Source organism: Lygodium microphyllum, chromosome 4 (genome assembly GCF_053477565.2).
Source record: "Lygodium microphyllum isolate KBCC chromosome 4, Lygodium_microphyllum_v1.1.10, whole genome shotgun sequence".
Taxonomy (NCBI): Eukaryota; Viridiplantae; Streptophyta; class Polypodiopsida; order Schizaeales; family Lygodiaceae; genus Lygodium; species Lygodium microphyllum.
In genome coordinates this window covers 117,572,220-117,597,498 of record NC_141138.1, presented here as the reverse complement: position 1 = coordinate 117,597,498, position 25,279 = coordinate 117,572,220, and the positions used below count along the sequence as shown (strand labels likewise).

The window sequence follows — 25,279 nt, the reverse complement described above, 5'->3', positions numbered from 1 at the left end:
ATGGTATGTAGACATATTCAACCTCTTGGCAACCCAACAGTATCCCCCTAGTATCTCTAGCTGCTATGAGAAGAAGAAGCTTCTGCTGGAATTAACCCCCTATACCCTGTTAGGTGGCACTTTGTACAAGAAAGGCAAGGATGAAGTGTTTCAGGAGATGAGATTGAAATAGTAATGAAAGCATGACGACACGACGAGTGTTGAAATGCATGGATCTAGAGTATGGCTATGGCAGATGAAACACAAACATAGATTAGAGAGACCAATTGTTACTCAAGTGAATTAGGTTCCAAGATGGAAGCTTGGACTCATAAACACAATCTTGAGTATGACACTAACTATGACTAAAAGGACAAAGTATAATATTATTCCAGCATTGAATGGGAAGAAGGTACATCACTTTATAGGCTCATGATGGTTCCCTTTTTCTCCACTATGCTTATGGGATTCATGCATCCTATATTTTAGGCATCCTCTCTAGTAAACTGTTTGAGTCTTGCCCTATTGCTCCATACAAAGAGAATGTCACATGGGTGTGATTGCATAACTCTCAACACCCCTCCTCAATCACAACCGTAAAGAAAGCACTAAGTGTACAGAGGCCGTCATGAGTAGAACCTTGCTAAGTGTGGGTATGCCACAAACATAGTAATCATCCCCAAAGGTTATTGCAAAAAAGACTAAGTGTGGGTACCAAAAACATGGCTAATATCCAAGGACTATTACAAGGCCACACTAAGTGTGTAGGGGTTGTTATGCATAGGTTACATGAGGAGTTTTATAAGGCATGACAGAAGCATTAATGGCAAGTACATATAAGAAAACATTATAGTGAAAAGTTGAGACAAGGACTACTGACAGGCCCTTGTGGTTTTCTTCATCAGATATATCATGGTAGGGATAGCAGATATTCTTTTCTTTGCCTTCTTCTTTAATGTAGTCCGCTTTGCTTTCTTTGATGATCTTTTTGTCTTTATGGTCTTCTTTTTCTTGGTAATCTTTTTTATGGTCTTTTTAGTCTTCTTCTTCTTTATTGACTTTATCTTCTTCTTTATGGTGTTTCTGGTCTTCTTCTTCATTGACTTTGCTTGCATTAATCTTCATGTAGATGTCACCCTCAAGCAAAGGTATCATCATCTTTAAGGCAGCATAAATGTCTTCAGAGTCTTCAAATAAGATCATTGATTGCCCTTTAGTATGGGTAGCTACATTTCTTCATTTTTTTCCAATAATAAGACCAAACTGTCTGAGAGTGAGATGGTGAAATGGCTCCACACCAGTAAAATGCAGGAGGAGTGAGATTGAGAGCTGGGATGTTAGGAGCTGCTTCTGAGCTGTGCTTGAAGCATTTGAGGCCGTTTTTCGAAGCAAGAAGTGCCTGAGAAGCACCAAAGACCAAATTTTCATGAAAAATCAAATGGTGGTGGATGGCCAACAAGCTAGAGTTTTCCTAGATGCATTTTGATGTTAGGAATCCAACACAAGTCTTGGTTCATCAATCAGATGTCATTTGACCCCCCATTTAATCCCCGCAAGGTTTGGCGTTATAAAGCTAGAGTTTTCCTAGATGCATTTTGGTGTTAGGAATCCAACGCAAGTCTTGGTTCATCAATCAGATGTCATTTGACCCCCCATTTAATCCCCGCAAGGTTTGGCGTTATAAAGAAACTATTGGATCTGGGAGCCAAAAAGTGTGTGACAAAGGCCAAGTTTATAGATTTCGATGTTGCGAAGCCATCTGTCCAAACGGATCTCAAATCAGAGTCCGGTTGCCCTCTCAAAACCAAAATATCCACTTGGTGATAGTGTGAACACAAAAAAACTAAACTAGTTATTTTGAAGTTTATAACCTTAGGCTTAATAAAATCCTTGAAATCAACTAAAATTTTAATAAACAGGAAGGGGGGAAGGGGGCGCAAATTTTCCAAATCGCTCGATGCCTCTCCAATTCACATCATTCCAGAGAGGGGGAGAGAGATTCTTGATCAGAAGAGAGAAAGGAGATGTGTGTAATTTTTTTTATTTTCATGGAGCATTCAGAATTCTAAAAATTCAGTATTTCTCTCTCTCCTCTCCTCTTAGCGGCTATTCATATGCATCAATTCAAGAGAGAAGGAGGAGGGTTCTGATGACAAATCCATAGCAAATGATGATGCTAGAGCGATGGAGGACGTAGATTAGACTAAGAGAGTGCATGAGCAGCAAAGAAGAAGCATCAACGGCCACATGTCTATGAGATACGAGCCTCGGAATTGCGGTTTCTATGCGTAAGTGAGGGGTTCTTTTGTTTTACAGAAAATGGTTGAAAAAAGTGCTTGATTTTGTGTGTTTTTTATTTCCCATGTTGCAAAATATAATGGTATAATAATTTTCCACGAAACACGCAAAATCCAAAACTTACAATTTTGATAAAAATAATGGAATTTGGGATTTTTGTTGAGTGTTTTGGGGTCGTATGGGATGAAAATGAATATGAAAATGGTGATGAGTGTCCTTGATTATTAAGAACTCAGAATTCTGAAACATCACATTTTTATGAAGAAATAAATGAAAAAATTTAAGTAAAACTAAGAAAAATTTAGTTTTCTCACCTAAAATTTTAGAGAAAAATATATTTTACATCTGTGAGCATATAACAAGGTTGGATCATGAGGATCAAGCCTCGGTCAAGCCTTGTTTCCATGTTATAGTGTATTTTCATCGATTTTTACATGAAAAACTACATAAAAATGAACCCTACACCTACCCAAGGAATGTAAAACCTAATTGGTAGGAGGGAAGAGGGATTATGAAAGTGAGCGATTACTGAAAATATTTTAAATTTTTATTTATTTGATTATGCATAGCATATAGGCCGATCACTATTTAAATTTAAGAGAGACTAGTAGCACGAAGAAACTCAGTGCTACTCTCTAGCAATGTCGCAATTAGAGTAGCTTAGAAATCATTAAAGGATTAGTTTTGCACATCATGTGGCTGGTTTTTTAATCATAAATTGCTTGAGCATGAGGTGTGTCATCCACAATTGCATTATGCGTATCACATGGTAACTCCTGGATGCATAGCAATTGATTGCCAATTACATGATCTACATTGAGTTGTGAGAAAACCTAAGCTGTAGGATAGATAAACGATTTCTGGGGGGGAAATCTTGGTAAGGAAAGATCAAATCTCCTGGATAATTCGAAATATATAGGAGTGGAGACTACTTATATGTGCTTTATGTTAGAGCAATGTATTGAGGAGCCAATCCTCTTGGTGTAGAATTGGTGTAGAAGAGCTGCAGTGGGGCCACGACATTTAGCCAGAGGAGTATCTCCTTTATGTTTGTGTTACATGGTATATTATACCAAGATGTATGAGATCTCCCTCTGAGGAGTAAGAAAGGGCAATCATTGGACTACATTTTACTACAAATGCATTATCTACAATAACGAGATTAGGGCAGTATAGCCCTTAGACGCTTATGGCCGCTCGTGAGGCTGTGTGGGGTTATCTTGTGAGTGTTATAGAGGCTCGGCTAGTATCTATAGCTAGTGTCGAGCCCATTTTATGTCCCGAGAGGTGGTGCATTTGTCAAGAGCTGCCTACAAGTGGGCGGTTTCTATGCCTTGGTTGATTGGGACCTATTTTCTAGTATATGCTAGAAATTAGTGAGCTAGACTCACAAGACCATCAAGTGAAGCTCCAAAAGCAAGAAATGGCTGAACGAGCTAGACGATGGGCTGAGATAAATAGAAGATACTCTCTGTAAAGGAGAAGCCTGATATCTTTGGAAGGGCGGGGTTTTAATAACCCTAGCTCAGCACACAATCCATTAGGGGGAGGAAACTCTAGTTCTTTCCCCCCTCAAATCAATCCCTCCACTTCGAGTGGAGCTATAGTCCTAGTTGTTCGAACCCTGTAGCAAATTTTATTGTTACCATGGCGGGAAAACCTATTGCTATACCTACTGGAATGGAAAATTTTCCAGCTTTAGGTTTCCCCCTGGCCATCTTTAATGGGTTAGTGGAGGAGGATGCAGAACTGCACATTAACGAATTCCAAAAGTTGATGTTCAACTATCGTATCTGGGATGAAGGAAATTTAATGATGTTATTTAACATGAGTCTCAAAGGAAGAGCTACTATATGGTATCATGATGACCTAGAGACTGGAACCATAACCACTATTGATTTATTTTTTGAAGCCCTTTGAAGGGAGTTTGCCCCTGAAAGGGGTGGTCAATATTGACTACGTGTACTAAATGTGACACGTCAAGAGCCACATAAGGATATCCGAGCATATCCCAAGAAGTTAAAAGAGGTCTTTCACAAATTGCAAGCCTCTATCTCTATCCCAACAGCTACACAACTGCAATATTTTTTGCATGGTCTGGATTTCAACATTCAGGTGTAGTTGAGTAGTGTCACTTTGTCGGATGTAGACACTGCTATTAGACGAGCACAAGATATAGAATCCCAACTATAAGTGGACTATGCCTCTCGAACCAATCTTAATATGGGTCTAGTTTCAGGAAATAATTTGGCATTGACCAATGGCAATGGAAGTCAAGGGATAGCTATGACTAACTCAAATGTGAGAGGAATCATGGTCCAAAATATACCTTTATTGCAAGCTCCTCCTAGTGTGACTATGTCTATGGCTAGTTAGATGGCTCCACCAAATGTTGGAGGCCAAGCATCAAACCCTAATGTTGTTCTTGTGAGTCAATAACCAATGCCCCATAAAATTTTTAGGCCAATGGAATGACCAATGGATGATCATGGCTATGAGTCAAGTGCATCGAATGTCCTTGGCGAAGTTAAGGATATGATGAAGCACTACACTAACATGATTTCTAAACAATATCGTCAAATAGTTTTTGATGTTAATTTTCTTTAAAAACAACATAATTTGATAGAAAGTAGATACCCTGAAGAGGGTGCACCCTCAAGATTTAGTTGTACATGGTGTGACGGTCTCATATTTCTACCGAGAATCATCATGAGTTTCCAAAACATAATCAATATCATCCAAAACACTCTCAAACACTCCCATTAACAATCATACATCACTCTAAATCCATAAAAAATCAACCATTCAAACCTCAAAAATAACAAAAATCAGTCAAAATTTCAATCTTTTTTGACTCTCAACAGATCCCCACACTTAGAAAGGAAGCGTCCTCGTGACCTAAGGAAAAGAAGAATGTAAGTTCAGTAAAGAGTTCAATTTGATCTTCCGTAGTATCTTCAATAATCACTCCACCATGACCCCAACTTATCATTTGTATCTAGAAAAGAATAATACTAAAGAAAAACTTCGTTATTCATTAACACATCTGATAAACAATAGAAAGTCATAAAAAATTTGTAAAGGATATCATAGGTTGTTTAGCTTTGCATCGTAGGCTTGCCATCCACCATCACCATCAATAGTTGAAAAGAGAGCTCTCAAACAAATAATTAAACCAGCACGAACTCATCACATACAAATTATTATAGCACAAACACAAACACAACCATCTAAATGTCACCTTCCAAAAAATATCTCATTAAGAAGCATAGAAGATACATTCAAGGGTATCAGTGAAGATGATCCCTCTTAAAAGCTTGATGATTATGAAAGCGATCCAGGGATAAAGACTCATCCACAAAAGATTTTGGAGGATTCTGAAAGAATTGAAGGCAACATATCCGTTCTAGCAAAACAAGGTATCTGCTAGGTAGACAAAGGGCATGCAAATATAGGACATCCAACTTTTGGGAATCAATGTTCACATTGATATTCATACAAAGCTTTGGAATGGCCTTTTGATCGTTATGGGAATGCCTATGCATATATGCTAGGTACCAAGCAAAATGGGCTAACAATCTCACTGAAGGATCTAGAGATTGTGAATATTGTTGAGAAAAATTGAGGTAATTTTGGTATACTTGACTAGCAGTTGTCTAGTCCCCTGGAATTAATGGCCAATTAATCTGTGGTCTCATGAGAGAAACAGTTGATCTCCATCCTCTTCTTCTCGGAATCTACTGATCAAATCCTTCGTACCCACTAACCAACTGAGGGGGCTGAGAAATAAAAGTGGCATGAGATGGAAGAGGAATGAGTAAAAGAGGATGAAGAGATGGGTAGGTAAAATCATAAAATGAGGAATAAACTAAAGAAGGAGTAACTGAAAATTTAAGCGAATCAGTTAGAAAATGTGTCAATCAATAAGCAGGAAAATTAGAAGGTATATGGATAGATGGGGAAGGACATGGCAGAGAAGGGAAAAAAACTCGATCTTCAATGAAAGAACAATAGGTAAATATTGGAATTTGAGGAAAAACCTGAGGTTGAAAAAGGAGAGGTAAGATAGCTGATGAGTTAGATTGATAAAGGGAAAAATAAGCATCATAGCGATGGGCCATTTGTTGATAGTACAATAAGCTAGGAACAGAGGGACCTAAAATAGATCGTCGATGGTAGGCATCAAAGAAGGATGAATCAAATGGATGGTTCTTAGAAAGATAAGCTAGGAGATCCACCCTTAGTTGGTTAGTGCTCTGCACATAAGTAGAAGCTGTATTCTGGTGTTGGTTCAGGACTACAGAATCAATCATTGAATGCCATAAAGTGTCAGGGCAAGCAGCCACTTTAGAAGAATAGCACTAGAAGATTTCATATATCCTCAACTCCAAATGGTTGACATATAAGACAGCTTGTAAGACCACATCCCCCACATACCAAGCCAGATCTACATCATCTGAAATTAACAGATCACCTTATAGATACATATAAGATAGCAACATGGTATTCGTTGTCACAGAATCTTCAAAGACCATACAGACAACTTCTGTTAGCAAATCAGAAGACCAAGCCCCACTCCAACCATCCTTTGGAAGAGGGAGATCCATCATTGAGAACTTAATATAGAAGGCCAAGTTCTGCAACTGATAGTGGACAAAAAAAGGAATGGTCGAGAGGAATATACTCTTGAAATTGCTCAAATGTAGACCATAATAAATCCATCCTGGATTGCAATCTTTCCACTTTATCTTGAAGCAATGGACATAATGTGGCATGTCTCTGGAGAACTGCCCAGTCTTGTTGAGATATAGATGGAATCATGGGGACACTGGGGCTTGGAGGAATGGACTGTGACTGCACTAGCTGGTCCTTCAACTGTTTAATCTGAGAAGCTTGGGATTCCACTATATTGTGAGCAGTCTGCAAAGCTGACAGTTTCGTATCCAAAAGAGTCTTAAACTCTTGAGCTTCTTTAGACATTTTCTCTTTCTCTTCCGAAACTCTGGTTACCTCTAACTGAGTCTCTGCTAACTGAGTTTTCAAAGAAGATATTTCTTCTCTATGGGTCTCAATCATTTATGTCTGCTGCTCCATCTACTTAAACATATCGGCAAGAGTGTCTTTAGCAGAGGCTAACTCTGTGGTTGCCTTATGCATCTAGTCTTTGGATTGCATCAATTCTTCATAGAAAGAAGCATATAACTGTTGAACACAAGCTGACTGAGAGTTCAATAGAACTCTAGATGTCGTTACAAAGGAAAGGAATGGCATCCCTTGACACTAAACTGTTCAGTGAAGGAACTAATATTTCCAAAGAACCCTCTCGATGTGCCCTAAATAAGTTGTTGCATGTGAGGTAGGCAGGGAGGTCACTTCCAGAGGTGGCAAGAACTGACACTGAAGGAATGATTGGTGGAATTTTCTTCGCTACACGCTTCAAGCGCTTCCGCTGAATGACCAATGGAGGAGGGGAGTCAATATCCTCTATGTCAATGGGTTCTGAATCTTCTGAAGGTGGAGGGGGAGGAACTGGATTAGATGGAGGAGGAGGTAACACACCCTTCTTATTTAAGGCCTGAATACGTCAAGAAAGCATATAAATATGAACCATAGGTTACATTGGTAACATTCCCTCTAGTCACTTTGACAAAATGTTGGTCCATCTTCATAAGAAGGTAAGTACTCCACTCAATGGCAACCCCTTTTAAAACCATCCTAGAAGTTGTGAAGAGCTCCTTGGACAAATAATGAGATGGTGTCTTGGCAGACATGAACCTGTCCTGGAAAAATTGGCAGACTAGCTTCCAGAGAGGATCAAAGTAATCATTGACAAAGACACTCCTGAAGTGTTAATCACCTTCTTGACATCGAGGACCTCTTTAGTCTGCTTCTGTAATAGCTTGAGAATCTCGTCATTTGAGAATAACTATCTGGCTGTAACAAAGGGTTCTCATTTGTAAGGAAGAGACAAAGCCTTCCCTAACCCTCTAGGTATCATGACCATGGAAATACCATGCACGAAGCCCGATTTCTTACTGTATGATGCAAGAAACTCATCACAAAGGGTTGGATCATATGGAATCAGAGGGAGTAAAGCAGCCACAAAAGATGCAAGGCCAGCTTTTGTAATAGGCTCAAAAGTCAGTAGGAAAGAATAATCCCTGATCAACGGGACATACTGAACAGGAGGAGGAGCTTGAGGCACCATTCAGATGGAATATACACACACACCACAAACACAGACAATCACAGTGAATGCCTGTAAAATAACAAAATAGTCATAAAAAAGAAATCGATCAAAATAAACACACACATGCATAGCTAACAAACTGACCACCCCAAACATCCCACATCCTAGAAAAAATTCGACATGACCCCTACACATATGCGACCGAAAGCTTCATGCTATGCAACAAGCAGGCACCCAAGACCCCGTATCAGGCAGAAAAGAAAACTACATGCACTCGTAATCGTATCACACAATCAAACCATAATACCTCAATAGCCTAATCAAGACATAACCAAAACTTTGATAAACAATGTCAGCTTAAAGGACTATACGTGCCCATCCCATGAAGCGTATTTATTAAAAAGGAAAAAAAGTGCAGTGAGAAAAATGATTTTAGTGGTTCATTTTAATAAATTATTAACAATGGTTGAAATTTTATTAGGTTGTAAACCTTAATAAGAAAATGGTGGTTCATTTTTAAATTGTTAGTTACAATTTATTAATATGAAACTATGCTTTTAACGAAGCCTGGACTTCAATACCTAGACTCAGGTCTCTAAATGCATATTCATTGATTAAAAATTTAATGTGTCTTAAGCGCTCTTCTTTTTCAGTGTGTGCATTTTTGTGACGGTTGGTTCATTGTTGTTTAAAATTAAAGTGCCTCTGAAGCGCATGTACCACATGCAAAGTGAATGGAGGGTTGATTTTAATTTATTAGAAAAATATGTGTTTAGTGCGAGCGCGCGTGGAAAAGTGGATGAATAAATTTCATTTTAACAATTAACCATAGTTAAGGGATGTCAAAAAATAAATAAAGCACGAAAGATAGATACCTGGTAGGGGTGTGTATGCAAGAGACTGAGGGCGCACGGAGTAGTCCCAAATGCAAGGAATCCAACAAAAAAGCAAAAAACCACTGATTAAAAATAAAACAAATATTAAGACGATATTAGTGGGATCACATTTGGTTTAGGTAAAATTTTGATTAGTATTTGGGTGATATTATTATTGGTTTTTTAATTGTAATTTAAGAGTTTTTTTTCTTTTTTTGTTTATATTTTTTTAATGTTTTATTTATTAGGATATCAATCAAACCTAAGTGAGAATGAAACCATCGGGCTACAACAATGGATCTGTAAAATTTTTGTAATTTTGCAGCCCATTTTTGGAATTTAAAATAGTTTTTTTATGAATTTAGATTAAAAGTTTATCATTTTGATCCGAAAATAATAGAGTGATCATGTCTCAAGGCTTTTTTAGCTTATAAAATATTCTAAAATTAGTCAAATGCATTTATGGAATTTTTTGTATTTTTTTTAAATTTAATTTTGATTTTTAGGGATTTTTAATGATTTTTTCTCAATTTTTAGTGAATTTTAAAAAGCATTTTAAATCTTGTTAATTTTTTTGTAATTAATTATCTATATTATAATCAGTGTGATAAATAAAAAAATTACCCAATTTAGTAAGGAAATTTTAAGATTTTTTTATTTGAAATTTTATGAATTTTTAAATGTATTTAAGTGTTTTTAGGACAATTTAGGTATTTTTTGCGGGTTTGTGGAAAATCAAAGGAGATACCCGGGCTGCGTGTGAAAAGCTGCGTATGCTCGGGGATGGCATGCACAACCACACAGATAGGACCAAATGCAGGTCCTCGTGCGTGAACACCCCGCTAGCAGCTCAGGTACGCACATGCACACCTTGAGGCCCGCGTGAACATATGCACACAAGGTACCACCGGGTAGCAAGGGGGCCTGCGTGTGGGGGTTGGGTGTAGATTTTTGTTTTCATAAGAAACGGGGGTGGTTGCGTGTTTGCTGCGGGTGGGGGTGGTGGGAAAGGGGGCTAGGATAGGGGTAACTAGGGTTAGGGGGGTTAGGTTTGGTTGGGGTAACTGGGGTTAGGTTTGGTTGGGGAAAGTGGGGTTAGGGGGGGTTAGGTTTGGTTGGGGGAACTAGGGTTGGGGGGTTATGTTTGGTTGGGGGAATTGGGGTTAGGTTAGGGGGGGCTTGGAGGCAGGGTTGGGAGTAGGTTTGGGGGAGCGGGAGGAGCAGGAGGAGGAGGAATGGGAGGAGGAGGAGTGGAAGGAGGTGTGGAAGGAGGAGTGGAAGGCGCTATAGGGAGAGGGAGGAGGTGAGAAGGGAGGGAGGGGCGTGGGAGGGAGGAGCGCTACGGGAAGAGGGAGGAGGGAGGAGGCGAGAAGGGAGGCGCGCAGGAGGAAGGAGCGATGTGGGAAGAGGTGGAGAGGGAGATGGCATGCATGAGGAGACAACAACGCAAAGGAAGGAGAGGAAAACCGTGCAGTGCGACAGGTAGAAATGCAGTTATTGTTTTTGTTGTTTTTTTTTGGGTTTCCTTTTATGTTTGGGTTTTATTGGTTCTTTTTTTTTCTTTGTGGTTGTTTTTTTTTCTTGTTTTGTAGTTTTTTCGTTTTTGGTTTTTTTTTTGTTGGGTTTTCCCCCTCTCTCTCTCTCTCTCTCTCTCTCTCTCTCTTGTTTGTTCGTTGTGTTGTTTTTCTTCTTTGTTTTCTCGTTCTTTTTTTTCTTTGTTTTTTCTTTTGTTGTTTTTTTGTGTGTTTTTTTTTTCCGTGTGTGGTTCTGTTCTTTTTTGTTTTTTTTGTCGTTTGGGTTTTTTTTTTGTCTATTTGGTTGTTTTTTGTTGTTTTTTTTGTGGTTTTTTTTGTTTTTTAAATTATGATTATTGTGTTTTTGTATGTGTGTTTTGTTTTTTGTTTTTGTTTCTGTTTTTTTAATTGTTTTAGGGATGTTGTTGTGGGATTGTTTTTTTGTTGTTTTTGTTTTTTGGTTGGTTTTTTTTTTGGGAAATACATTAAATGATGAATGCACCTCCGTCCCGTGCGCATGCGAGGGGCGGGAGTAAAAAAAAATTGCATTGGTGGGATCAGACGGGGCGGGGACGGCGACCCGCAAGGCATAGAGGCCATGGGGTGTCCCGAGGTGCTTAAAACAAAAAACATACGTGTTCACGCGCGACACGAAAGATGCGGCCACATGTCAAGATAAAGAAAAATTAATAAAACCCAAACCATACACCGGATCGGAAGACCATAAAAAGGAAAAATGTGCCAGGAGACGAGGAGAAGATGACAGAAAACTACGACACGGGTGCCGGGTCAAAATCAGGGTGTTCACATGGGAAAAACACGAAAAATAGCTCCAAAAATACATACGAGGATTAATATGGAAAAATCCGCTCGATAGAATGCAGGGCAAAAAGAAGGAAAAATGTGCCAAATAACGTGCCTGAGAAATCTATCACATCAACACATGGTTTCGTCTGAGAGAGGACGCATTCACATGGAAAAAACAAAAAAAAAAACGGACCCGAAAATGGGCTCAAAGATGAATATAAAAAGAACCGAGCAGTGAAATGAAGGGTAGTAAAAAGGGAAAATGTTCGTGGGAAGGGGATGCACAGGGCTGTCATGGCAAAACTCACTTCCGGTGGAGTTAGAAGGGGTTCACATGCGAAAAACACAAAAAACATAATCGAAAATATATTGAAAAATTAATAACTAAAAATACAGCGGTCGAAATAGGGTGGAGAAAAAAGAAAAAATGTGGGAAAAGGATAGTAGGACACATCAGTCAAATGAAACTAGAATTCCGATGAAAATAGGGGATATTCACATGGAAAAATGTTAAAAATATGCACGAAAATGGCCCAAAATACGCAAAAATTAATATTGGATTAACCATGCATCGAAAGGACAGGGAGCAAAAAGGAAAAATGTCAAGGGGAGGATGGAGGACAAGGCTTTCATGCCAGATTGTTGTTCAGAAGCAATAAAGGTGTGTTCACATGGAAAACTGCCCAAATTACAAAAAATGCTTTAAAAATTAATAACTCAAGAATTGTCAGCAAGAATAGGGGTTGGTAAAAAGAAAAATGGTCAGGTCAAAGGGACGAATAGGGCTGTAAGGGAGATGTGGGTTTTGGTGAACGTAGGATGCATTCTCATGGAAAATCGTCACAATAAGGGATAAAGGGAAAAAGAGAAGGAACGGCCCCAAGGGTGGGTTGAACATGGACGAGTGGGTGGGGAAGGAACCTTATCAGGGTAAAATCAAATCATGGCATACATGGATGATTAAATTGAGGCATATGTAGGGGGTATGCATCATAAACGCGCAGTGACGCGTCCCCACACTGAAAACCTTAACGAACAGGGTTAGATGCAGCAACACAACCTAGGACTCGTCAACCTACTGGACTCTGGTGTCCCCACACTTAAAACATATCGTACACTTACAATCATTAGGATAATGTTAGAAATACTTGGCTTGTTTTGCGTATGGTCGAAGGAGCCATCACTGCGATAGAAGGGTTGGAGTCGGCTGCAGGAGGTACCACGACTTGCTCCAACATTCAGCTAGCATGGCAGGGACCATGTAGCAACACCCAGGGAGGTAGCTGGTTGATAAAGCCTGTCGGGGTAGGTATCGTTGACAAAGGATAGTCACTCAACTCACGGGCATTCAAGAGGATGATAAAATAGTCACTCACCCCATGATGCACATTACTCAATGAATAAGCATGAAATCCCATAACTCACGACCGGTGTAGAATTGAACAAGGGAAAACTGATTTGGAGGGAGTATGCTAGTGTGCGCAATTGATGGTGCATTCATGCGTTCCACCTATCTGGCATAGGTGCAAGGAGGAAGGCTAGGGAGCCATGTGGTGCAGTGCACAGAACAGAGTGGCGTGTCCTGTGACGATGGCAAAGACCCATCCCATGGGTGCATAGGGAAACAGAAATGTACCTGACACCAATGGTCGTAACGTCCCTCAATCCTCACCTCTCGATAATTGATTGAAGAAACACCAGTCATACTCAACCCACCCTCTGTCTCACTCTCTATTGAAAGATCTAGGAGGGCAATCCGTTCCTAAAACCCATTGATGTAATCCTCACTGTCACTTGTGCAGAGGTTGTATGTCTTGTGTACATTTGATGGTGCAATTGTGCATCCCGCCCTGCGTTGACATACAGTGCAAGAAGGAAGGTCAGGGAGCCGTACGGTACAGTGCATAGGAACAGATCGTGCATTGTGCATTGAGAGGCCCATCCCGTGCATGCAACACTCAAGTCATACATCTCACCTCTCTCTTGATTTGAAGGGAAAGACTAGTCACTCAACCCACCCTCTATCTCACACTCACTGATAGATACAAAGGGCAGCCCATACTCATGTCCCCATCCTGTTAAGATGAAAGCTTGCATCACTCAGGGGGTTGGTGATGAAGATCGTGTCCGCTCTTGTTATCATCAGGATATTGAAGATGAGGTGGTACCCAGGGAGGCAGCTAACAAGTCTGGTACTTCAATAATTTGTAAGAAAGGTCATCTGCTAAGAAGGGCAGACGGATTGAGATTGCAGAGACAGCGCACCAAGGGAGGTGGCTTCAAATTACTTGTTGGAAAGGTTCTACTGGTGAGGCAGCTATCCTGAACTGTGGGGTATTACCACATTTTTCACAGTCAACTTCCTGCCCAAGGGTGTTTCCACCTTTTCTTGGAACGAGGCCTGTTATGACAGGGAATTTCTTCCTTTTCTCCCATAACAGTTTTGTTTGTTTGTTTTTTTTTCTTTCTTTTTTTCGTTAATAAAAAGAATGGTAGAAATACCATGTGTTAGGACCAACCTCGCCGCCGTTGTTGGATCAAACGAGAAGAGAACAAGGTAGGGTTGAGAGGTATCTATGAGGGGCTAGCAGAACGAGACCACCTCATGAGGAAGATCATAAGGGCTATCAGAAGAACAAAGAGAATGATAGTGCGATACCCAAAAGGGAAAGGGTGGGTCGGCTGTGATTGTCAAGATCCCCAAGGAGGGAAGTACTTCTTCAGACGATAGCCATTGATCAGAAAAGGATCATCGGAGGTATCAATGGTCTGCACCTGAATAGAGCCATTAGGATTGATAGCAAGTACCTTGTACAAGCCCATCCACTGTTGTTGAAGCTTGCCAAATCTCGAATCATAGGCCAGGACAAGATCACCTTCTTTGAACTCCTTGTGCTTGATGAAATTGTCATGACAGACCTTGCCTCGCGCTTGAGTGGTTTCCATACACTATAGGGCCATCCGTCGAGTCTCATCCAAACATTCCAAGTGTAGGAGGCAGCGTTGCAGTGACTCATCATCTCCCAAGCGTTCTTTAACTACCACTCGCAAAGACGGCAATTCCAATTCAACAGGGAAGATGGCTTCTGTACTATACACTAACTAGAAAGGGGTTTGTCCTGTAGCTGCCTTATGGGAGGTTCTGTATGCCCATAGCGCCTTTGTAAGGCAATCGTCCCAATTGCGACGATGTGCGGCAATCGTTCTTGTTAGGATCGAGCAGAAGATGAGATTGTGGACTTCAACTTGGCCATTGGCTCTGGGGTAGTAAGGAGTGGACTTACCATGGCGGATCTTATACAGCTCTATCAGCTCCTCCATGATTTTGTTAAGGAAATGAGTATCTCTGTCACTTACCAGCTTGAGGGGACTACCAAAACAGGTGATAATATTCTCGTACATGAACAGAGCTACGTTGTTACCATCATCCTGCTTCAGAGGTTTAACTTCACACCACTTTGTGACATAATTCGTACATACTAAGATGTATCTATTTTGCTTCCGTCTAGTGGGTGGATCAATGGGACCCACAAAATCAATCCCCCACTTCTTGAACGGCTTTAGGGGAAGAATAGGTTGCAGTGGCATGGCACTTGTTTTGGTGGGTTTCCCCATTCGCTGACAAGCTTCACATCTCTTGCAGTAGTCATATGCATCCTTGTGGAGGGTAGGCCACCAGTATCTTGCTAATAGAGCCTTTCTGGCACAATTTGATGCATTTATTTTAGGGCTGGTAGGACCCTATTTCCTCCTTGGAATGGATCATTTTGTTGAAATTCCGAAGGGGGGATATATACAAGTTTTTTTGTTTTATTCCATTAGGCCAAGAGGGCCAGTTTTTTTCAGAGTTTTAATACTTTATTTCCTTAGGCCAAGAGGGCCATATGTCTGTTTGGTGCAAGTACGTTTAATGGTTTTCTGTTTTAGTGGTTGCATTACACAGATTGGATTGTAAAATATTACACGGCACAGCGAACAGAATCTGAGAAAGAGATAGAGAGTACACAACAGAGAAGAGGAGAATCAGTAAATTCTTTAACTCCAAACAACTGATACAAAGATGGCTCTGTCCACCCGTGCGCTTCCACTGAGTGAAGCTTAGATGGCGATCTAGACAGAAGATAGGTGAAGAGCTTAAGGCTAGCTGGAACAACAACTCTGACTGGGTGAAAGATGAGTGTGAGATGGCTGCGAAGGGGTTTAGCTTTTATAGCCCGCGAAGGTCGTTAGGTCGGCCTGCTGACCGACCTACCATATGAGCCTCCACTAGTCGGCCAGGGAATATTCCAGGGAATATTCCCTTTACCATCGGGCCGGGGGCGCTGCCCCCGGACCCCCGCCAGGGGGGCCGCTGGCCCCCCTGGGACCCCCCAGCCAGGGGCCGCTTCCGCGGCCCCCGGACCCCACAATAGGGGCCCCTTTTAACTCCCTTACCACGCAACTCAATGCAATGTGCCTCGAGTTGCTACCAGCTTAACCACTCCGTCTAACCCAAAGATTAGACCCACAACAGTCACCTTTTTGCCATCCGGTCACATAGACCTCATCTGATATACAAGTCAGGACTCAACCAATGTCCGGGCTCACATTTGGCTTCTCCTCATAATGGGGGCCTTACAACTTTGAGCACCATGGATCATTGGTAGCACCTAATGAGGGTGGGGCATTGATCATATCTAACACCCCCCCTCAATGTCCACCCATAGGTGAACTATCTCCTCGGCCCAATGCCGAGTCTCTGAAGATGAACTTGAAGCAGATCCTTCGTAAGTGCTTTGGTGAAGATATCTGCTCCATTCTCCTCTGTTGGACAGTAGACCAATTCCACTATCCCATCCTCCATCAAATCACGCACATAGTGATACTGGATCTCTATATGTTTGGTGCGTGCATGAAACACTGGATTTTTGGCAATGGCGATGCAACTCTGATTGTCACATCTCAGCACAGTTGGTTCTTCATCCTGCACTCCCATATGCCATAGAATCCTTCTCAACCATACGGCCTCACATGCAGCAAAACAAGCTGCCTTGTACTCTGCTTCGGTAGAAGACAATGCCACTGTTGGTTGCTTCTTACTAATCCAAGAGAAAATTCCTGAACCCAAAGAGAAACAATAACCAGAAACTGACTTCCTGGAATCTATGTCTCCTGCCCAATCTGAGTCACAGTTCCCCACAAGAGAAGTTCCGAAACTGTATGTGATACCATAGTCAAGAGTTTTCTTCAAGTATCTGAGCACCCGCATCCCAGCCTTCCAATGACTCTCATGAGGTTTGTTTGAGAACCTGCTCAAAACACCAACAGCAAAACTGATATCTGGTCTGGTGTTACACAAGTAGATTAGACTGCCGACCAACCTCCTATACCTCCCAATGTCTGCTAGTGCTGATGTATCCTCAACGGATAACTTTACATTCACCTCCATAGGTGTAGCTATCTCCTTGCACTCGGTCATGCCAAATGCCTTCAAGATCTCCCATGCATACTTCTTCTGAGAGATGAAGATCTTTCCTGGCTCTTGCCAGACTTCAATCCCCAAACAATAGTGCAGCAAGCCCAAGTCTGTCATTTCAAACTCAAAACTCAAAGCCTTTCGAGTTTGGTTGATCATATCTTCATAGTCACCTGTAATAAGAAGGTCGTCCACATATAGGACAATCACTACAGACTTTTTACTATCCCTGTAAACATACAAGTTAGCATCTGAGGCACATCTTTTGAAGTTTAGGTTTAAAAAGAACCTATCTATCCGCTGGTACCATGCTCTGGGGGCTTGTTTCAGCCCATACAATGCCTTCTTCAGTTTACACACTTTGTTCTCAGAATGGGGGGCCTCAAACCCTGGTGGCTGAGCCACGTACACCTCCTCCTTGAGGTCACCATTTAAGAACGCTGACTTAACATCCATTTGGTACACTGGCCACTTCTTGTGGGCAGCCACTGCAAGTACCGTGCGAATAGTGGTCATTCTGGCAGTTGGGGCAAATGACTCTTGAAAATCAAACCCTTCAACTTGTGAAAATCCTTGGGCAACCAGTCTAGCTTTGTACTTTTCTAAGGTACCATCAGCCTTGTACTTTACCTTCCAGATCCACTTGGTGCCAATAATCTTCCGCTTTGCTGGCCGATCCACTAGCTCCCAAGTGTCATTCTTCATTATGCTGTCATACTCCGCCTGCATAGCAGCCTTCCATGATGGATCTGCAAGTGCTTCTTCTAAGTCAGTTGGCTCCTTTACTTCTCTCATAATCTCAACCATCAAGGCCATGTTGACTATGTGAGCAGAAGCCCTCCTTTGCTCCTCTATTCTCTGAGACCTCCTTGGTCCGTCTGCCTTCTCCTCAACAGATGCAGGCATAGGATTATTGTGGTCATAGAGCTGCTTCACCCAGCGCGGCAATGGCTTTTCCGGTGGGGTGATGTCAGGTTGGTGAACTTTTTCCTCATCATCTGAAGATGATGCTTCCTCCTCCTTAAGGATAGGGATAGCTCTCGGGACAGGTTCATAGTGGACTACTTCTTCGCTTGATGATAAAGTGGAAGACCTTGCCTTCTCCTCCTCCACTGTATGCGGCTCCTCCTTGAACACCACATCACGGCTCGCGATGATCTTCTTTGCCTCTTGGTCATATAACTTGTAAGCCTTCTGCTCATCACTATAACCCAAGAAGATACATTTTCTGCTTTTTGGTTGTAACTTGTTTCTCTTCTCATCTGGAACATGTGCATAACATTCACATCCAAAAATTCTGAAATGTGAAACAGATGGTTTCTTACCAGTGTAAGCCTCATGAGGTGTTTTTCCCTTGAGAGCCTTTGTGTAGCTCCGATTTAGAATGTAGACTGCAGTATTAACAGCTTCAGCCCAAAAATGGTTAGGCAATCCCTTGCCCTTTAGCATGCATCTTGCCATCTCCACAATGGTACGATTCCTGCGTTCCACAACACCATTCTGCTGAGGTGTGTGAGGCGTCGTCAATTGACGCTTGATCCCTTTGCTCTTGCAAAAGCCTTCAAACTCCTTTGAGTTGAACTCACCACCACCATCTGTTCTAAATTTCTTCACACTTTTCCCTGTTTCATTCTCAACAAGTATTAGCCATTCTTTAAACTTACCAAAAGCTTGAGCCTTATCACGAAGGAAGTACACCCACATCTTCCTACTGTAGTCGTCGACAATCAACATAAAATAAGAAGATCCCCCCAAGGCCTGTGTAGGCATCTTACCACACAAGTCAGCATGCACCAACTCTAGAGGAGCATGTGCTCTATTCTTGCTTTCTTGTGGAAATGCCTTTCTCTGTTGCTTGCCCATCATACAAGCTTCACATGGTTCCTTCAATTCAGTTATTGTAGGTAGGTGAGCAACCATACCTTGCTTTTGCATCTCCTTCAATACTACAAATCCGATGTGTCCAAACCTTTCATGCCAAAGCTTACTTGTGCCCACTCCAGCGGTGGCTGTAAGAGCACTTAGCTCATACAGGTTGTTCCTCCTTTCTCCTTTGCCAACAATTGTGCCAGCACTATCAATAATTTCTGCACCTGTCTTCTTGAACCTCACTTCATGACCAAGATCAGTTATGGCAGCAACTGATAAGAGATTTCTTCTGATTTCGGGAACATACAACACATTTGAAAGCTTTTTGACTTCACCATTTGCAGCAACAAAAGAAATAGTACCTGTGCCCGCAGCAGGGCATTTAGCATCATTTCCAACCATCACAGTGATGGATTCTTGTAGAGGCTGCATAGAACTGTATAGACCTTTCTTGTTGGTCATGTGACGGGAGGCCCCACTATCCAACACCCAAGAGTCAGTGGTAGATTCTTCTTGCGCCGAGGAGCACACTTCCTCAATGGTCGCCATGAATAATTCCAACTCTGCTTCAGCCGTATTGGCTGTCTCTTTCCCTTTAGTTTTAAGGGTACCATTCTTTTCATCTGCCTTCTTGACACGACAATCTGCAATTGCATGTCCTTTCTTCTTACAGTAGAAGCACTCTCCTTGAAACTTCTTCTTGCCGCCCTTTTTCTTTTTGTCACCATCATTTTTGGTGGAGGAAACACCTTTGCCTTTTGCATTGGCAGAGAATGCAGCATCTCCATTGTTGCTTCCTTCTCGGGCTTTCAGCCTCAACTCCTCCTCCATTAATAATGCACAAAACTCCTCAAAAGTCAAAGCTTGAGGTCTCACCTGAGTATTAAGGGCAGTTACTAGTCCATCAAACTTTTGTGGACAAATCCGAAGACACCTCCGAGCTAGCTCTTCACTAGTCTTTTGTATCCCAGCGCCAGCCATCTGGTCGCGCAGATTCTTAATCCGAGTGATGAATGCTTCAACCGTCTCTCCTTCAGCAAACTTCTCCGCTGCTAGTTGATTCTCCAAGTTTTGAATCCTTGTTTGGTTTCGTGTTTCATACTGACTCCTTAGTACATTCCAAGCCTCTGACGCTTTGGTTGTATGCTGAATCAGAGTCAAAACACTGTCAGAACAGCTTGTAACTAAGGCACACAATGCATCTGCATTCCTTCGTTTCCAAGCTCGTAGAAGATCTGCATTCGGAGGAATCATCACACTAGGATTTGATGGGTCGGGGGTAGGCTGTGGTTCTGCGTCAGTCCCCAGCACAGTCTCCAGAAGCTCATAAGAATCAAGGATAGTTGTAATTTTGAACTTCCACAAGGTGTAGTTTGTACCATCTAACTTGCCTTCGCTGAAGGTTGGTGGACGAATCCTCAGTGTTTGAATAGCCGGTACAGCAGCACCACCTCCTGCACCGCTTCCTGATGCGCCAGAACTGCTTCCCGGAGTCGACATCGTTTCTCTTTGCTGTTGAAGCCTTTGCCTCTTGCACGCTCTCCGATCTCTAGAGCCCCCTGGGCTCTGATACCATGTAAAATATTACACGGCACAGCGAACAGAATCTGAGAAAGAGATAGAGAGTACACAACAGAGAAGAGGAGAATCAGTAAATTCTTTAACTCCAAACAACTGATACAAAGATGGCTCTGTCCACCCGTGCGCTTCCACTGAGTGAAGCTTAGATGGCGATCTAGACAGAAGATAGGTGAAGAGCTTAAGGCTAGCTGGAACAACAACTCTGACTGGGTGAAAGATGAGTGTGAGATGGCTGCGAAGGGGTTTAGCTTTTATAGCCCGCGAAGGTCGTTAGGTCGGCCTGCTGACCGACCTACCATATGAGCCTCCACTAGTCGGCCAGGGAATATTCCAGGGAATATTCCCTTTACCATCGGGCCGGGGGCGCTGCCCCCGGACCCCCGCCAGGGGGGCCGCTGGCCCCCCTGGGACCCCCCAGCCAGGGGCCGCTTCCGCGGCCCCCGGACCCCACAATAGGGGCCCCTTTTAACTCCCTTACCACGCAACTCAATGCAATGTGCCTCGAGTTGCTACCAGCTTAACCACTCCGTCTAACCCAAAGATTAGACCCACAACAGTCACCTTTTTGCCATCCGGTCACATAGACCTCATCTGATATACAAGTCAGGACTCAACCAATGTCCGGGCTCACATTTGGCTTCTCCTCATAATGGGGGCCTTACAACTTTGAGCACCATGGATCATTGGTAGCACCTAATGAGGGTGGGGCATTGATCATATCTAACATGGATGACATGCTTGGCGGGAGCCTTTGCTGCGGAGGAGCTTCTTGTGTCCATTCCAAGTGGTTTTGTTCCCTTTTCGAGTCTTTTTCCCTTAAGCAAATAATATTATTGTTTTTTTGTTTGTTGGGGATCGACAATCAAGGCATGAAGTCCCAGGGTTTGGTTAGGTATATCTGGGGGAGATTTGAGCAGTCGTCTACCTCTTGTTTGGACATTGTTGGGTGTTCAGGACCTGTGATAGAGGGTAGTCCTTGTGACCCTGTCCTACCTACTTGCTAGGTGGTTGTTCTAGGAGTCCTTGTTAGTGTGAGGCAGTTAGAGAAGCATGCCTAAATATCGAAGAAGAGCAAGTTTTGAATCTATCTAAAAATAAAAATTATAGAGGTGTGTAAAAAGGGATTCTAACCCCTAAATAAGAACAAACATGAAAAAATGAAGAAATTTTCTAAAAGCAATTAATTATTGCCTTGCGAAGGCATGGTAGGTTCTTGGGGATGAGTTAGTAGACCTGGGGCCAATGCCCTATCTTCCTAGGGGTAGCAGCTAGCCAAAAAGAAAAGAAAGAAAGGTTGGAGCAAAAAGAAAAGTAAGTGCTAATAACAGATTATATGGTACCTCGTAAGAGCTTGGTGGGTGCTTGGGTACGGAGTCATGACCTGAGGCCGATGCCCTATTCTCCTTGGGTCACTCTACGCTCAACTCCCTCCTTTTTACACATGCGAGTATGGAAACCCTGAACAGAAAATGTGTTATAAAAAGAAAATATGATGACCAGGCTATAGGAGTCCTCACCTAGTAGGAGGTCCCAGTCCAGTTGTCCTAAGTTAGATAGGTAGTTCAGACGACCACTAGGATGACCTCTTTGATAGGCTTTTTAGCCAGTCCATGTTTGAGCAGTTGGTTAGAGACTCGCTATGGATTTCTGCCAAATTATGTTGGGCCTCTCCCTTGTGGATTTTCATGCCTTGATTTTGTCAAGGGGTAGGGTGAGAGCTGTGATGTGTTTTGTTGTGTATTTTTTATATTAGCTTGATGCTCTTTATGATTATGCTTTGAGACCTTTTTTGGAGCAAGAAGTGCCAAAGACCAAATTTTTATAAAAAATCAAATGGTGGCTGATTGGCCGAGTTGGAGATTTTCTAGATGCATTTCGATGTCAAGAATCCAACGCAAGTCTCCGTTCCACGATCAGAGGTCGTTTGATCCCCCATTTAATCCCCACAAGGTTTGGCATTATAAAGCAGCTACTGGATCCAAGAGCCAAAAAGTATGCGATGAAGGCCAAGTTTATGGATTTCGATGCTCCGAAGCCACCTGCCCATACGGATCTCGAATCCGAGTCCGGTTGCTCGCTCAAAACCAAAATATCCACTTGGTAATAGTGTGAACACAAAAAAACTAAACTAGTTATTTTCAAGTTATAACCTTAGGCTTCATAAAAGCCTTGAAATCAACTAAAATTTTGACGAACAAGAGGGGGAGGGGGCACAATTTTTTTTGTGCCCCTTCACCTGATGCCTCTCCGATTCACATCATTCTAGAGAGGGAGAGAGAGATTCTTGATAAAAAGAGAGAGAGGAAGGAGATGTGTATAATTTTTTAAATTTTCATGGAGTATTCAGAATTTTGAAAATTTAGGCTTTCTTTCTCCTGTCTCCTCTAAGTGGTTGTTCATATGCATCAATTCAAGAGAGAAGGGGAAGGGTTGTGATGACGAATCCAGAGTAATTGATGATGTTGAAGTGATGGAGGACGTAGATCGGGTTGAGAGTGCATCAACGGCAAAGAAAAAGCATCAATGGCCTAGCGTCTACGAGATACAAGCCTTGGAGTCGCAGTTTTTATACATAAGTGAGCGGTTCTTTTGTTTTATGAAAAATGGTTGAAGAAAGTGCTTGATTTTGTCTGTTTTTTATTTCCCATGTTGCATGCTTGCTAAAATATGAAAGAAAATCCAAAAAAAATAATGGTATAATAATTTCCCTCGAAACACGCAAAACCCGCAACTTGCAATTTTGATAAAAATAATGGAATTTGGAAATTTTATTGAGTGTTTTGGGGTCATATGGGATGAAAATGAATATAAAATGATGTTGAGTGTTCTTGATCGGTAAGAACTCATAATTCTGAAATATCACATTTTTATGAAGAAATAAATGAGAAAAAAATTAGATTTCTCATCTAAAAATTTAGAAAAGAATACATTTTACGTCTATAAGTGTATAACAAGGATGGAGCATAAGCATCAAGCCTTAGTGAAGCCTTGTTTCCATGTTATAGTGTGTTTTCATCAAATTTTACATGAAAAACTACAAAAAATGAACCCTACACCTACCCAACGAATGCAAAACCTAACCAGTAGGAGGGAAGAGAGATTATGAAGGTGAGCAGTTGTCATTGAAAATGTTTTAAATTTTGATTTTTTTGATTATGCATAGCATGCAAGCTGATCACTATTTAAATTTAAGAGAGACTAGTAGCATAAGGAAACTCGGTGCTAGTCTCTAGCAGTGCCACAATTACGAGTAGCTTGGAAATCATTAAAGAATTGGTTTTGCACCTCACGTGGCTGGTTTCTTTATCATTAAATGCTTGAGCACGAGGTGTGTTGTCCACAATTGCATTATGCATTTTACATGGTAACTCTTGGATGCATTGCAATTGATTGCCAATTACATGAACTACATTGAGTTGTGAGGAAACCTAAGCTATACAGTAGATGAATGGTTTCTTGGGGGCAAGCTTGGTAAGGAAAGATCAAATCTCTTGGATCGTTCAAAATATATAGGAGTGGAGACTATTTGTATGTGCTTTATATTAGAGCAATGCATTGAGGGGCCAATCCTCTCAGTGTAAGAGAGATGCATTGGGGCCACGACATTCAGCTAGAGGGGTGCCTCCTTTATGTTTGGGTTACGTGGTATATTATATCAAGATGTATGATATCTCCCTTTAAGGAGTAAGAAAGGGCAATCATTGGACTACGTTCTATTACAAACCCAATATGTACATTAGCGAGGGCAGTGTGGCCCTTAGACACTCCTGGCCGCGAGGCCATGTGGGTTTGTCTTGTGAGTGTTATAGAGGCCCAACTAGTGCCTATAGCTAGTGTCGGGCCCGTTTTAGGTTTCGACAGTGACTTGGAATAAAACAAGTCCATTGAACAATTCAAGGAAATCAAAAAATAACAATGTACTTGCTTTCTCTTCTCCACTTGTTTTGTCTAGAAGTTTCTTATGGATCAGTGTTGTGTACACTGTATAGAAAACAGCTGATACAAGGGAGAGTAAGTTGCCCCACGCTAGATTAGTAGCTATGCTGCTACCTGCCTCTAAATCTAATAGGCTCACAACTATTGTCCCTACCATACAAAGAAGCACACTCCATAACTTTACCCATGTGAACTTCACTTGCATAAATTTCAAGGATATGAGGAATGTGAACAGACTGGAAGTTGAACTTAAGATTGTATTGGAGGTTACTGTTGTGTACTTGAGAGATAAAATTGAATGTGAACTGTGCAAGGAACCAAAAGGGGCATATAAACAAGCTAGCATAGGCAATTTCTTTCCTTGTCCACATTCGCGGGGATGCATAAGGCTATGAGGCCTCTTCTGTGATAGTCAATTTTTCGTAACCAGCATCAACATGTTCTACCATGCTGACCATATTATCAACTGAATTAGATTTCTCAACATCCCCATCTTTTGCCCTTATTTAAACACCTTGCTCTTTTTCAATCCCATCCTCTAGAAGGTTTCGGTTTTTGATCCCACACCTTTCGGTGTATAGACTGACATGCTGAGATCTGTGTAATGGTGTTGCCATAGCTGAGCAAATAGCAGCTACAAGATTTGGCTCGCTTCAACAATAGGTAAGTATACAAGAAAGAGCATGTTACAGATGTAGGTGACTAGAAACGGAGAGACTTTGCTATCGATGACCAATTGGAAAATGAAGCTTGCCACAATCTAGATGACATGGAT

The 25,279-nt window shown here is 41.7% G+C and overlaps 1 pseudogene; it reads right to left on the bottom strand.

Moving 5' to 3' along the window:
- Nucleotides 1-1,215: 1,215 nt before the first annotated feature.
- Nucleotides 1,216-24,875, bottom strand: LOC148037523 (uncharacterized; annotated as a pseudogene).
- Between the last annotated feature and the right edge of the window lie 404 nt (nucleotides 24,876-25,279).